At 39.0% G+C, this 17,639-nt stretch overlaps 1 pseudogene; it reads right to left on the reverse strand.

The window, feature by feature from the left end:
- Positions 1 to 668: 668 nt before the first annotated feature.
- LOC114270785 (uncharacterized) lies at positions 669 to 13,079 on the reverse strand (annotated as a pseudogene).
- Positions 13,080 to 17,639: the final 4,560 nt, after the last annotated feature.

Raw genomic sequence — 17,639 nt, forward strand, 5'->3', positions numbered from 1 at the left:
TTTTATTCTGTTTCACATTGCACTTGTGGAACCAGACCGAGGGCTCAAACTGTCAAGCGCACTCGGACCCCCCGTCCGGTAAATCCCACAACTATTTTTCCCTAATTTCTACAAGCAATGCACTATCACCAGTATAAAACTGTTACAAATGTCTTCATGGTTTGTACCTCTAAAAATTTGCAAGCAGTCTCTCCACTCCTTATTTTTACTTTATAGAATGAGATGTGTATATTATTACTAAGAAAAATCAAGGAAAACACTGGTTCATAGTAGTAATAACTACTAAAGCTTTTTCTGAAGTAAGTGACAATGCAATACCCTTTCATTAAGGTTTATATGTATATAGATTTTAGAATTCACACCAAAACTGACCTTATCTTTATCAGTAAGATTCAACACTAAGCCATTGATGTGGCTTGTTTGTAGAAAATAAAATAGAAAGGTAATGCTTTTCCCTTTGCCTCTTATTTTCCAAAAAAGTCTTTTTGCTTCTAGAAAAATATAGCCACATACAGAATTGTTTTCTTGCACTTTGTCAAAGACTGAACATCAAGAGAACATAAGGTCACAACATTCGTGGCAAATACATACCTAATCAAGTATAAATATAGGCTACCTAAAAGCAATACTAATATGGAAGCCAAGGAAATGAGTCCAAATGCACCAATTTACATAATTTTATCACTTTCTAGCATCCATATTCGAAAAAGCCAGTCATAAAACGGACAAGTAGCTACCACACAACTCTTTGTTCTGCTTTCTTGGTATAACTTCCCTCTCTGCCAATCTACTCCATATGCAAGTGATCCATGTCTACTTTAAGTTTCATTCACCTCAGCTTTTGATGGAAAATTAAAATTTCCACTTGATGAGATATGGGAATGGGATTCTTTTGAGAATGGAAGAACAAACTATTTTATTTCTTGAATTTGTTGGATACTTGTAGTATCTCTTATTTTTCTTACAAATTGAGTTATCTCATGAATTAAAACTACAACCTAACTCATCTATTTATAGTAATGAGCCCAGTTGTGAATCCTTGAATGTTGTGAGCTGTTTCTAGCTCAATTTTCATATTTTTCACATTTCCTTCTTTGTTAAGCGATTGACCATAGAGCTTCCATGAAGCTTCCATGAACCATCTTCTTCTTTCTTCCAGCTTCTTGATCAATCTGGAACTTTTTTGTTGAGTTGGGTTTGTATTTTTTAGCATCCCCTCTCAAACCCAATTCAGTGGGTTTCTTCATTCTTTCAATCACTGCAAGCATTATAGCTTTCTCTTTTGTTGTGAGGATTTTTACTCTTGTTCTCAAGTGTTTGTATGCCATATATTTGATTATTCTCTTGTAGTTGTGGTAGACCTTCAGTGTTGTATTCTTTAACTGTTTTCCAATATGAGCAATGCACTGGACGTTCTTCATTCTTAGACATTCTGTGAATGTTTTTTCTTGATAACTTTTTCGATTTGCCTTTTGTTGAGATTCTTCAATTCTTTTTGAATCATTTCCTGTGAAGAGATAGAATAAATCAAAATCTTCATCAATGCGTCTGGTTACATCATAGATGTCATGAATTGGTGATCCTTCACTTGAAATGTTGTTTATCCCCCATTGCGGTAAGTGTGGGGTCATTGTGGTCTCTATGTCTGGTGACACTTCTTCTTGGCTGTCATCTAAAGGTAAGCTCTTCGTCTGAGCATTTGTTCATCTAGCTTCTAGCACTTTAGCATATGCTATGTAACCAAAAATTCCCAGATGGTTGACTTTTGGTTTGCTGTTGTTCTAGGTTTCTTTTAGTGTCTTGTTGACTTTGTATGCAAGCAAACTGGTAGATCTTGTGTCCACTTCTTTGATAAAATGGACTTTGTTTTCTCCAATGTTGGTGTTTTGATACCAATGGTCCTTTTTAGAGTGTCAAAAAATTTGGCATAATTAGCACTGTACTTGAGCTCTTCCAGATTGTTGAATAGGTTGGGTGAATCTTCCTTTTCCTTAACCTCTTTGGGGGTTCTACTAATCTCAGTTTGATCTTTTATCAAACTCAGCATCTGTTTGGATTTCTTCAGGAAGTTATGTTGCTTCCATTCTTGCTTCGTTAACCCCTTGGGTTTGCATTTATCCATCATCAAGTTTGATTGTACTTGTATTTTTTCTTTCTTTAGATACTCTTTCTTCTGAATTTCTTGCTTCTTCTATAGTTGGTGTAATTTTGTCAACACCTTCTTTATCTTGCTCTTCTGTAACCAATTCTCCTGTCATATTGGCCTCTTAATCTTTTTCTTCACTATTTTTTTGCACTTTTGTTCTCTTGTGCAACTTCGGTAGAATACACTAGTAGTGTATCTTCATATTCATATTCTTCCCACTTGAATTCATCTTCTGCAATGCATCCGACGCAATATTCTGTAGGTAGGACTTTTCCTGCATGTTTGGTGACAATATCGTCAACTGCTTCCCAAACTTGTTGTGGGCATTTGGAATCTTCAATATGCTTACAAATCTCTGAATGTATTGACCTTGTCAATAGTTGAAGTAATCTTGTCTTTTTCTTGTTTTGAATTCTTTTTGGCAAATATAAGACATCTTCTGAGAGCACATCTTGGATATCACATATTTCAAAATAGATGTAAAGTTCAATTTTTTTCTCCTGTAATTGGAGAACATTAACTTTTCTCTCGTTTTGTACTCCATTTCGTACTTCATTTTTATTGTCGGTCTTCAAAATAAAATTTGCAATTTTTTTTTTATTGAATTTGCAAATTGTGACCGCACGAATGTGTCTGAAATGATCTAAATAGTTGGAAATGACTATTGGATCATTGTGATTGGACTCCGGATGGCTTAGTTTTAGCCAAAAAAAATATGATGGCTTAGATGTTGAAATTTGTGCTCTGTGAAGCACTAGATAATTTCTTCTGTCTGTGTCAGGATTATGTCAATGTGATGTCAGCAACTCGGCGGCTCAACTGACAGCTCAGCAGCTCAGCTCGGCTCGATTTGACTCGGTTTGGCGGCTCATGATGATGTCAGCATTCGACGGCAATGATGTCAACAATTGGCGGTGATGACGTCAGCATTGACCATCTTCTCCAGTAGAGTTGACTTTTCTAGGCAAACTTTGACCGACCCATGTGGCTTCATTTTAGCTCCGATTTGTTTGATATTTGTGTCGTTAGAATCCTCTCGATGAGTACTTCAATTTGGTATACTCAAAAAATGGATTTTGAGAACTTTGATTTTTGGGTAAAATTCAAATTTTGCTCTATTCTTCCTTTGTTTTGCAGATTTTCTGCAATTTTAGGCTACCTTAGCTCTGATACCACTGATGGAAAATTAAAATTTTCATTTGATGAGATATAGGAATGGAATCCCTTTGAGAATGAAAGAACAAACTATTTTATTTTTGAATATGTTGGATAAATGACCGTCTCTTATTTTTCTTACAAATTGAATTATCTCATAATTTAAAATTACAACCTAACTCATCTATTTATAGTAATGACCCCAGTTATGAATCTCTGAAGGTTGTGAGTTGTTTCTAGCTCAATTTCCATATTTTTCACATTTCTTTCTTTGTTAAGCTATCGACCATGGAGCTTGCATGAACCATCTTCTTGTTTCTTCCAACTTCTTGATCAATCTGGAACTTTGTTGTTGAGTTGGGTTTGTATTTTTCAACAGTTTTTTCTCCTTTAATCTTGACAACTTTAAAACCGTTGTGCATGCAAGCAACAATACAAGTCCTGGTACTAGAGAGCAATGGTTCTTAATTCTCTAAACTCTACCACCTAAACGGATTGATGTTTCATTTTTGGGCTTTGAAATTGATCTTACATCCCATACCCTTAGGTATTCGTCGTAACTTCCAGTAAGGTATGAAGTTCACTAGGGCTCTTTGCAATGCAACAAACACCCATCTTAGGGATCTTGGAACTTTGGAATGCCAACTTATAAGGACAATCTTGCAAATCCCAACAACTGAATTTACAGTCATCTGAGCTAGTTTATGCCAGTTGCGGATGGTGTATATCAAAGGAAGTCGCCCAAAGCTCAAATTCATGAGCTTTCCATTCTTGTTGTATATATATCTAGTGTAAAACAAAGTATAACGCAGCGGATGAAAAGTTTTCATAGTCATACCTTTTCAGCAGAGTCTGAAGTGAAGGATCTCGTGGATAAATCACGTGGTTCCAGGGAGCGAACAACCAACCCAGCAGTGGAGTGATATTACAAAATGAATATCACCCACACAAATCACAATGCAAAATGGCTTGATCGTTGTTTTTTGGAGAGAGACAGTATATAGGAAAAACATAAAACATACGTTGTTTTTCTCTTAATCACCCATATCCCATATCATATCAGATATATAGGATAATATCTCATCTATCCATATCAGTTGATATGATAGACATGGATATCCTGAGTGGTTATCCAAATAAGTTTTGAATTCAAATTCAAATTTATATGGATAAGGTTCAAAAGGTTCAGGTTTAAAAAGTTCAAAGGGTCATGCCACATGGGCGCCCAATTTCTGACATCTCCCAGTTGCACATGAGTTGGCATGACACTGCCATATCTCTATCTCAATCTCCCAAAAAATGAACAATCTCATACTAGCCAATGCACCGTGCGACTGCTGAGAACACCTACATGTGGGAGCTCTATACTAGAAACTCAAAATGAGCCAGCATAGAGACATCAACCCAAAAAGAACAGAAGTAGTGTCTCATATACCCTAGTCCCATCTAATTACACCGGTCCAAAAAACATTTCTAATCCCTCAAAAAGAGAATGTTTGACCCTTTCAATTCTTGCAATATATTCACACTCAATCCGCCTCTCATACAGAGCGATGTGAGTTGCCGGCAGTGAATATACAACAGTGGTGTAATACTAGATGATCTTCCCTTTGCCCTCATGCCATTTAGTTTTGGATTGACCGTTTTCCCAGTGATGTCGCATAAGGCCGAATCATACATGACCTCAGGCAACATACCAAAGTAGCAGAACATCAACCCCTTACCTTATGACATAGTCAAAAGTCACAAAAGGGTACATAAATGAAAGTCATATCAATAATGACACGTAAAACTCACACGGTGAGGAAACAGGGATCCATTCTCTTACCTCATTACTCAGTCGCCAAACACATATAGTATGAATACATGTTACGCTGGAGTAACTCTTCCAAAAGAGTGACGTCATCCTCGATACACCGTACAGATATTAGTCTAGTCGCTTTCTAGCGCCTAACCTGAATTCTCTATTTGCTCGCCTTCTAGGCGCCAAATGAGATCTCGCATCTGGCTAATCATAACAGGCACAACATAGAAAGTGGGTACTAATATCCTTGTTTGATCCTTAACACGACCTCATCTTGGTTGTAACCAAGGCAACATACATAGTGGATTATTTAAGCCTCTCTTGGCTCCAAATAAAAATAAACCACTAGTCTCATCCTTGCTCGCTCCCAAGCGCCAAGGGCGATTGCTCGTGTGAGTGAGCCAATCTTGCCTGCTGACATCATCATCTGCTAATCATTATGACACAAACCATAATAGTGTCAACATCCCATCATCTCAACATAAGTGATCGATTTTAAAAAAAATTTGACCACAGCTTGCGCAATTCTAGATTCCAAACATAAGCCTTATTAACACCTCTTGCGATAAGTATATACAACGGAATCCACCATGCGCGCCTCACATGAAGTGATTCAAGATCACAATTCTAGATTCCAAACATAAGCCTTATCAGCACCTCTTGCGATAAGTATATACAACGGAATCCACCATGTGCGCCTCATATGAAGTGATTTAAGATCACTACCTCTTGTGCAATAACATTTCTAAAGATATTTTGGTGACCAATTTGCGTTCATTCTTGATGCGTCCAACTAGCGCATATGCGCCCAACTAGCGCATTGAATCTTACAAGGAGCAAATTAATATACTACTAGTAAAACATTTTATCCACAATCTAATGAACATGGTCAATGTCTAAACAACTCAGTTGACCATTTACCAAAGATAACACTTATCATGCCGAATATGCCCACATAGCGTACTTTAGGCTCCCACAACAAAGAAAAGATCAAGGAATATAGGTCATCTGTTTCTCCCAAAGACAATCCGAGGATTCACTCAATAGCTAAGGCTTTGACTTTTACCGATAGGTAAGTCAATGGGTTTGCAATTTTGCATCTAGAATCATTCTAGGATATTCCTTATGTAAGTCATCGAAGACAAAACAGGAATTCTCCCAAAACAATCCCTAAGAATCGTACATCCGAGCATATAAATTACATCACCCATGTCTATCATATCTAAAACAGAAGACTACCCACCCTAGGTGGCGACAACCGTATAAATTCTTGGCTCATAATGACTAAGTAAGGAAAAACTTCTTTTGGACGATTGATCATGCCTCAGTGGTCTTCATCGATCATCGTTGGCCTATCATGGCTTGACGAAATCTAAGAACCACTATTTGGATAACTGTTTTAGGCTGTAAAAGATTTATTGGAACTAGCAACCATTTTGCGCTCCTAACTTTTCAACATAAAAGTAGAAGGTAAATCCCTACGGATCTACTTATCCAATTCTCTAACGAGAAAATTGGTTCACAATGTCCACAAATCAATGTTCCGAACTTATGTCAATCATAGCCTATGTCAAAATAACCTCACTCCCTAGGAGGAAGTCTTCTCATGGTCTACGCTTTCCTCAATGGTGCGACTTTTCGGTATCTAGCGAGCCTTATGCCTCAACAATGACTATTCAAATTACGCATAATTTTAGAACAGTTTCGCGTCATAATGGAAAGTCAACCAAATTATAGAAATGGTTAATCCTTAAAGACTTTGTCTTAAACTGCGCAACATTAATCCACTTTCTAAAAGCAGGGGACTAGAGCCTTTGGCATTATCCTAGGCTCTTTATCATCTTGTGAAGCAATCATGAATGTTTCCCTCTCAATCACCCAGTGATGATGTGGAAAAATTTGACAATTGCTACCACGCAACTAAGAATGTAGAGTATTCTTCTCTAACGGATTAATCCATTAGTAGGCACATCGCTGCCACTGTCCCTAGGATATTGGAAATTTCTTTCCATTCTCAACTAGGCTACATAAAGCGCTATGCTTAGAATTCTCTATCTTATAGAGTTCCAAAACTCTATTCACGTCACCTTTACTAAGAAAACTTTATGTGACTTAGTTACACTACCACAAAGCTGCTTACCTATAGGCACATGACCTTGAGGGTTTACATGACCGCATACAATAATGCGCCACACGACCCTATGTGTTTACTAGACAGCATACAATAATGCGCTATAGAACCCTAGGTCTTAACTTCGCAATCTTATGAGAAGTAAAAAAAAAAATAAGCTACTTAACGGTTACAGATCGCCCATAGATGACTCTCTACAAACCCATTACTCAAATGGAGTGTAAAATTGTCACGCCCTCAAAATAACAACATTAAACCCATCCATATAGAGACATGCATTGATACATAAAAGTCCACATTCATCTATTCATCAGAGTATTTCATTACAAAAGTATTACATGGTTACAATAGAAGCAAATGCCTTACAGGCTTACAGCTTTCCAAGTTAACACTTGGTTACAAAAGAGAATGCTAGCTTAAATACACATTAAGTACACATTAAGTCCTAGGCTCAAATCTACATGAAATACAATCAAGAAAGAATAAGGCGACAAAAGTATGTCTGCCTCTAGCCTCCCAAGCTATGTCCTCAGAGGTGGCATGCTACCTGTACCTGAAAATGATGTTCCCATAAAGGGTGAGCCACAGCCCAGTAGAAATATACTAAACCAACTATGAACAATGACTAAGAAATTAGCAACTGATAGATGGTCAACACTGACACTTCCATTTACATCTTATTACGTTTCCATGACAGCCAAGTCTATGTTACAATTCACTTCTCATTTTTTTTTTTATTCAACTTTGAGTTTGAAAACAAGGCTCAGTGCTCTGGCCAAAACATTTGATGAGGTTATAGTTCATCACTAGAACACTTTCGAAATCCAAGGTGGATACACATTTTGGTGTTGTATCAATAACACATGAACTACTTCCATATTTCACAAACAATGATGATATACATTTTAGTGCTATATCAAATCAAACAAACTTTTCAATAGATAAGCATATGAGCTATATCACTACTACGACAGATAAGCATATGAGCTATATCAATACTTCAACAGATAAGCATATGAGCTATATCAACATTTCCAATAGATAAGCATATAAGCTGTATCAACACTTCAACAGATAAGCATATGAGCTGTATCAATACTTCATTAGATAAGCATATGAGCTGTATCAATATTCCAATAACCGGTTTAGAGGTACATCCCCCATCTTCCCCTAAACCATTAACCGGTTTAGAGGTACATCCCCCATCTTCCCCTAAACCGTGGAGTACATCCCCCATCTCCTCCCATACACAAGTAATGCATATAAACACAGAATCACATATGCAATCAATCAATACATAAAATTAATGTATTCTATCAACAGTCTACACATAATGCATATAAACACATTGGTCACATGCACAACCCACAGATACATAAAGTTAATGTATTCTATCAACCGTCATACTCTATGACACATTCAATTGATTAGTTTTAGTTTGCCTAATCATCATGCATTGTCTACAACAATCAACACTACCCTCCACTGGTAGCCCAAAGCAATTATTTCTAAGCAGGAAATAAATGCACACGTGGATAAAATACCAACATTTCGACTAGATGAGCAATAAAAGATTTGACTACACTCTTTAGTCTCATACATTCCCAACTTCAACATTCTCAATTCAATCCCTCATTTTCTTCAATTAATTAAATGCATTAATTAATTAAACCAATTAGGGCAAATTACCATAATTCACAAAACAACCCTAAGGTTCCATTTCCATCAATGTCCCAACATTAATCTCATTTCTCTCTTCCTAACATGCATATAGGTTTATATACCTAAAACCCCAACTTTTGTAAAATTTCACAAAGGCCCAAACTTTCTCAAAATTTCCCAACAACCCCCAACATATCAAAATGCTAAAATTCAAAGACAAAGTTCATAAGATGGAGTAGGTTATCCCTACCTCGAATGTTGGGACGCAACGAAGGAGATGAAGAAACGGATATGCTCCAAATCCCTAAATTTTCAGATTAAAAGATAACCCTCGACGATCAACACAACTTTTGTAAAGGCCCAAGGTGAGAAAACAACTCCTACTAGATCAAATCTAAGAGAGAAGGGCCGGTTTTAGAGTGAGAAGCTCTGAAAATGGCTTTTTGGAAAAGTAAGAGAGAGAAAAGATCTTGAAAAAGTGATCCAAAAGTCGGATCTCGGATTTATATAAAAGTCGCCCCGCTCGAGCGTCAAACTCCCCGCTCGAGCGTCAGTCACAGACTCCCGCTCGAGCGTCAACAATCCCGCTCGAGCGGCGGATACACACTCCCAGAACTTTTGCAGACAGGTCTCCCGCTCGAGCTTCCAACTCCCCGCTCGAGCGGCACTCACACAATCCCGCTCGAGCGGCCAATCCCACGCTCGAGCGTCGAACACTGCATAGGAAATACTGGATGGGTGAAACTCCCGCTCGAGCACCAAAACCCCCGCTCGAGCGGACAGGTCAAAATCTGGGCAACTAGTTTTGGTTTCTAATCTCAACCAACCTGTAACAAATCTGCCCAACACATCCTATAACTCAAATACAAAGTAAGAAAGGATGCACACCAGGTAATAATCAACTACTATCATCCACGGACACATGTCCGGATCATTGTACATCAAGGGTAAACCCGGGGTCGCTATAACCTCCCCCCCTTAAAGAATTCCGTCCCCGAAATTAAGGATACGCCAAAACAGAAGGCCAAATGATCACAGAGCATTCGACAACTGAGCCCAAGGAAAGAAATTACCTTCAAAACAAACCTCCGACTCACTCTTAACAAGGAAAAGACTAACCAAGGGAACACATCCTAAACAACACCACCTTAGGTGCGCAAGCCTGAACAAACCAAACCTCCCCCGAAATAATTCACCAATAACCGACTAGTGCTTCAAGCTAAGTCACTACTCAACAACACGATTAAAGCAAATCTTAAAGTAGATAATACGAAAACATTTTCTTGTTCGAGAGGCATTTCCCAAAGATGTTTAAATTTTCAACGTTAACGTTCCGGAATAAATCTTGTATTTTCCATACGAAAACTCAACAGCCTTGTAAACATTTTTCACAAATACGGTGTTACCCAAAACGCAGAGTTATCCACAGTTTATTTGCCCAAAAGATTAATCTGGAATTCTTTAAAATCCTTGAATTAAATCAATTTTTCAACAATGCATTTAGATGGCCCCAAACACTAGGAAAATTCTATTTTCCATTTTTTTCCAAAATAACACTATCAACAACCATCACTCACATAGTGATGCCACAACCAACACGAAACACAACATTTCTATAATGATAGTTAATAGAAATAACAACCGTACTATCAACACATAAGGCATAAGAAATTCATGGTTTTGCAATTTTATCCCACCTCCCTTTACTTAACCACTTTATAATCATAAACACGGCTCAGAAATACACAAATGATACACATTAAAGTGCTGTATCAATATCAAACTAAACACCATACATACATAATGTATAAAAAGCCAATCATTCACAATGATCAATCAATACATATATTAGATGTATTATTCCAACCGTCAGATTCAATCAACATACGGAGTCTACAACGAACGAGACTAAACTCAAGGTGACCAATGCCAACCCAAAACCCGATACCGACAAGCTGACTAATCAACTCAATAAACTCTACACTCAGTAATCCACACACTGATGTGCCACTCAAACCACTAACCCCAACCACGGAGTTCTCTACACAAACCACAAATTTTGGAATTTCACCGGATCTCTTAAAATTGAACCGCATCAACACTACGTCTACGGAAATCACCGTCCCCCACCATGACTATCTAGCAAGCCTGCTCGTTTCCTTGACTGAAAACCGATATGGTCAACCTTAATCACAACAACCCCAAACACGAAGGACTACTTTGACCAACGCTATACTCATTACTTTAGAACACGAGTTGCTCTTCCTTCAAAGAATGCTGCCAGCATCCACTCACAACTCACACCCAACAATAGGTAACCAATCATAATACGAACACTATCCCTATACAACCGATGGGGTCACCACGGACTTACTATCTAGCAAGGCCCAAAACACGAACCAACATACAGGTACCATTCCCACTAACTCGAGATACAAATCTCACGTTCCCTCGAACATTCTCACATAGTCCTGGCAACACCGCGCAACTCTCGAAACCATCACATCTAACACATTCAACCGTACTAGGCAAAACCTCCTTATTTTGCAAGCCCTCTTACTCCTACACCGAATCCCCCAATAACTCATAGGGTCCACTCGTTACTCTATATCTTACTTGTCCTCATCTCGAGAGTACCATCAAGAGACCCGGCCTCCGTGCTAAGCCACTAGTCCAAACTACCGCTAGGCAACCATCATGAACCAAACCCCGACACCGTTACAAGTCACCGATAAGGCTTCCAAAGATTCACTCTTCTAACTTTCCAGTGGAGTAAAAGTCCTCGCCTCCCTCGTCATTAACCCACATCTTCATCCGTAAACACAATGCCACTGTGACTCCATCCACGAGTCACACTCTAACCACGGGCTACATACCCAATTAACCCTTCTGATAACATCCTCTGACTTGACCAGTGCTAAGGTACGAACCTATCACATTCGATCCAAATAAAGGAATTTGAAAATTTAGGGAAACACCCATTATACTACTGCCCGAGATATAGTACCAGCTACCCACAACACATCGCTCCCGATACAACAATCACAACCTTATATAGGGACTAACACCCCCTCACTTAAAATGGCCAATCAGTACACTTGCAATCTCGGCAAGTAAAACAGTTCTCGCTCCAATAATGCCTTGGCTAGGACACGCACCCCTCGGTGGTTCTTCCAAATTTTGAAAACATGGCTCCTCAGCCCTCATCCTTCCCAACTCAAGTCACACGCATAATTTTTTTTTTTTTTTTTTTTTACAGCAACTTTATACATTAATAAAACTTTAGAGCTACGACATGCTCCAATTCACCCACTCCAGGGAAATTAACAAACAAAGCATATATGTATATATATAGATAAACAAACAGTTTAGATGTTTCAACATTCCCAAAACACATTGGTTACACAACAGAACCCAATGATCACAAAACAATAATCCACTGATTACAAAACGGATTAGTCAAAACAAACCATCCCATCAGTATTACTACTACTACCGTCCTTTGCTGGACCGCCGAAGTTGGTCATCCCCGAACATAAGGCAACCTACGAGCTTACTAACCACGGACAAGAACTACTGATGTGCCCCTTCTGTCCACACCTGGAACAACTACAAACTTCCCCAATTGGGGCTTGGGAGCTCGACTCTACTGAGGCCCTCGCAGTCTGGCTTGCTAGTTCCCCAAAACGATACTGTTCCTGCCCAGTCGAATGAAACTGAGCCTGGCTAGGTTGCAAAACCCCTAAAGAAGCCCCCGGCTGAGTACAAAAACGTCGAATATGACCCGCCTGATTACGCACCCAACAGGTAGGCGGTGCTTGAGCACGAGATTGGTTCAGAATCTGGGCTGATGAAGACCCCAACAACTGCCTCCCCACTGAGCATTTGATCGGTCCAAAACCCGGCTGGTTAGATGATCCTGGTGGTACAACTACTGGTTGAACTGCTAACCCCGCCCCCTTCTTCTGTGGGCAAACCGAAACCTTGTGGCCCAGCAGACCACATCTGTAACAAATGATGCCCCTCTGCTTACTTTCTCCCGAACCCAAATCCGACACTGGAAGGGTAGTTCTAGCCTGACCTCCCTGTTGCGGGTTTAAAACCTTCTGCTTCTTAAAAGGCCTACCAACACCCTGAGTCACAGAAGTCTCCGAGATGGCTTCCTCCCCACTCTGCCCCATTGCTAGCACCGCAGCCTCTACATGGGCGGCCACCTCAACAAGCGCCCTATATCTTTTATGCCAAGACCCCGCTATCCTCACACGGATGTCGTCACGCAGCTTACTCTCAAACTCGTAACAACGCAAGTCCTCCGTCTCCACCAATTCTGGAGCAAACCTCGACAGGTTAGCAAACCATCTTTCGAACCGCACCAAAGGTGTAGTACCTTGGCGTAACTCCACAAACTGTTTCCGCAGCTCTTCCCGAGCGGAAGGAGGGAAATCGCAACTTCCTCGCCTAGGCATCCTAGTAAAGTAACAGAGGCACGTTAGCACACTCATACATGTGCCGAAGCTAAACACTCACGTCCTAACGCATGGACAACTATAATTCACTCCACGTAAGCACATAAACACATAAGCACTTACGAATTTCATTTCCAGATAATGATAGTCCCGAGGCGTTACTAGAGTTCCGGTCAGAAACAGCATTGATCAAGTGCCTTTCCAACAGGACTCCCAGAAACCCAAGGATCCAATCAACATCCAAGAAACTACATTCCATACCCAAATAATCACATAAACATGTTATCACAAAAGTACGTAACATTACGTCTAAGTTTCTAACAAGCGAGACAAACCCATTGTGATACTAATCACTTCCCACGTACCCAAAGTATTCGAACCCGGTACGCTCTGATACCAAGTTGTCACGCCCTCAAAATAACAACATTAAACCCATCCATATAGAGACATGCATTGATACATAAAAGTCCACATTCATCTATTCATCAGAGTATTTCATTACAAAAGTATTACATGGTTACAACAGAAGCAAATGCCTTACGAGCTTACAGCTTTCCAAGTTAACACTTGGTTACAAAAGAGAATGCTAGCTTAAATACACATTAAGTACACATTAAGTCCTAGGCTCAAATCTACATAAAATACAATCAAGAAAGAATAAGGCGACAAAAGAATGTCTGCCTCTAGCCTCCCAAGCTATGTCCTCAGAGGTGGCATGCTACCTGTACCTGAAAATGATGTTCCCATAAAGGGTGAGCCACAGCCCAGTAGAAATATACTAAACCAACTATGAACAATGACTAAGAAATTAGCAACTGATAGATGGTCAACACTGACACTTCCATTTACATCTTATTACGTTTCCATGACAGCCAAGTCTATGTTACAATTCACTTCTCATTTTTTTTTTTTTATTCAACTTTGAGTTTGAAAACAAGGCTCAGTGCTCTGGCCAAAACATTTGATAAGGTTATAGTTCATCACTAGAACACTTTCGAAATCCAAGGTGGATACACATTTTGGTGTTGTATCAATAACACATGAACTACTTTCATATTTCGCAAAAAATGATGATATACATTTTAGTGCTATATCAAATCAAACAAACTTTTCAATAGATAAGCATATGAGCTATATCACTACTACGACAGATAAGCATATGAGCTATATCAATACTTCAACAGATAAGCATATGAGCTATATCAACATTTCCAATAGATAAGCATATAAGCTGTATCAACACTTCAACAGATAAGCATATGAGCTGTATCAATACTTCATTAGATAAGCATATGAGTTGTATCAATATTCCAATAACCGGTTTAGAGGTACATCCCCCATCTTCCCCTAAACCATTAACCGGTTTAGAGGTACATCCCCATCTTCCCCTAAACCGTGGAGTACATCCCCCATCTCCTCCCATACACAAGTAATGCATATAAACACAGAATCACATATGCAATCAATCAATACATAAAATTAATGTATTCTATCAACCGTCTACACATAATGCATATAAACACATTGGTCACATGCACAACCCACAGATACATAAAGTTAATGTATTCTATCAACCGTCATACTCTATGACACATTCAATTGATTAGTTTTAGTTTGCCTAATCATCATGCATTGTCTACAACAATCAACACTACCCTCCACTGGTAGCCCAAAGCAATTATTTCTAAGCAGGAAATAAATGCACACGTGGATAAAATACCAACATTTCGACTAGATGAGCAATAAAAGATTTGACTACACTCTTTAGTCTCATACATTCCCAACTTCAACATTCTCAATTCAATCCCTCATTTTCTTCAATTAATTAAATGCATTAATTAATTAAACCAATTAGGGCAAATTACCATAATTCACAAAACAACCCTAAGGTTCCATTTCCATCAATGTCCCAACATTAATCTCATTTCTCTCTGCCTAACATGCATATAGGTTTATATACCTAAAACCCCAACTTTTGTAAAATTTCACAAAGGCCCAAACTTTCTCAAAATTTCCCAACAACCCCCAACATATCAAAATGCTAAAATTCAAAGACAAAGTTCATAAGATGGAGTAGGTTATCCCTACCTCGAATGATGGGACGCAACGAAGGAGATGAAGAAACGGATATGCTCCAAATCCCTAAATTTTCAGATTAAAAGATAACCCTCGACGATCAACACAACTTTTGTAAAGGCCCACGGTGAGAAAACAACTCCTACTAGATCAAATCTAAGAGAGAAGGGCCGGTTTTAGAGTGAGAAGCTCTGAAAATGGCTTTTTGGAAAAGTAAGAGAGAGAAAAGATCTTGAAAAAGTGATCCAAAAGTCGGATCTCGGATTTATATAAAAGTCGCCCCGCTCGAGCGTCAAACTCCCCGCTCGAGCGTCAGTCACAGACTCCCGCTCGAGCGTCAACAATCCCGCTCGAGCGGCGGATACACACTCCCAGAACTTTTGCAGACAAGTCTCCCGCTCGAGCTTCCAACTCCCCGCTCGAGCGGCACTCACACAATCCCGCTCGAGCGGCCAATCCCACGCTCGAGCGTTGAACACTGCACAGGAAATACTGGATGGGTGAAACTCCCGCTCGAGCGCCAAAACCCCCGCTCGAGCGGACAGGTCAAAATCTGGGCAACTAGTTTTTGTTTCTAATCTCAACCAACCTGTAACAAATCTGCCCAACACATCCTATAACTCAAATACAAAGTAAGAAATGATGCACACCAGGTAATAATCAACTACTATCATCCACGGACACATGTCCGGATCACTGTACATCAAGGGTAAACCCGGGGTCGCTATAAAAATTTTATATGGAGGACACCTAGTTAGGGATATAGGCAACAAACTAGTGCAATTCCCAATTGAGAAACATTTTGAGCCATTATCCACCTAACATTAACAATATTTAATTCCTTATCTTTACTACACCATTGTGTTGTTGAGTACTAGGAATAATCAATTTTCTAAGCATCCATTTCTCTTCATAAAGCTTTCTAAAAAATAACTCAAATAGATACTTGCCACCTTGGTCAAAACTTAAAGCACAAAAGTTGTTGTCTAATTAATCTCAACCTCATATGTGCAATGTCAAAAATCATCTCAAAACTTTTGACTTGTGGGAGATCAAATAGTCTTGACTCAGATGCGTATCGTAATCTATAAATGTGTCGAGATTGAGGCTTAGCTATCATACCCTTACATATATCTAGTCACAAATATCATAGTGGACTAAATGCGCCAAAACAAATGACTTTCTAACGGCTTTCCTACTTACTTGTGCGCACCCATTGCAAACAAAGTTACACATTCACATGAGAGCAGGATGTCATAAGCGAGTAGGCCCGAGAAGGCCTACTCAAACCATCGTATCATCATCTCATTAATGTGATTAAGTATAATAAGCCACCGGTTCATGACTAATGTCATAAACTAATTCCAATCATCTTAATGTGTGAGTTCTCGAAGACAAGTTTTAAAGGTTTAGACTCAACTAGGTAATGACTCACGACTAATTCATATTCACTAGATCATAAAAGGATCTCATGGAGATACCAAGTGCACCTAAGTCGCAGATTTAACTAGTAAGTGCTAATCCCCTGCACCTTCAAGTCAATTTTATTCTCCATACATTTTACTGCATCCAGTTGAAAGATGATGATACTCCTCTTGCCATCTCTGTTTCTCGCTTCATAGTTACTTGCAATTAATTCTACTATCCACAAGAATGAAAGAATAAGCTATCAATCTATGACAGCTCCTGAAGTAACTTAAGCGCGAATTAGGCTAAAGAGTCTAATTCAACACAATGCTCTCACAAGCGATGCGTCAAATTCTTAGAGTCATAACAATTTTGTCAGCCTTGACCTTTTCATTACTATGCTGCAACGTTTGCGCTTAGTGGTAAACGTTATTCAAAACAAAATGTTAGCCTAGTAAAGGAATCACACAAAGAAGCACCTTATCATGTCTCACACTCAAGTGTGGAAACAGTAAGTGTCCAGACTTAGACAAGTTGGCCATGCTAATAGATTCTGCAGTCACTTGGCGCTAATCTTTTTACTTAGTGTTAATATATTTTGCTACTACTAAGCGCTAATCTTTTAAATTCAAGTGATACTTCAATGCACACTATTATAGTGCGTGAAATTTTGCTCCATCCACTCCCAATAAATTGGGTCGAGAGCAAAACACTGCTCATACTGGCTACTTGTCTTACATTTAATGACTAATTTAATTAAGCTCGCATTTCTTGGATGACGTGACTTTTGAA

The sequence above is a fragment of the Camellia sinensis genome, chromosome 15 (genome assembly GCF_055761805.1).
Source record: "Camellia sinensis isolate YWXY chromosome 15, ASM5576180v1, whole genome shotgun sequence".
In the NCBI taxonomy this organism is placed as follows: Eukaryota; Viridiplantae; Streptophyta; class Magnoliopsida; order Ericales; family Theaceae; genus Camellia; species Camellia sinensis.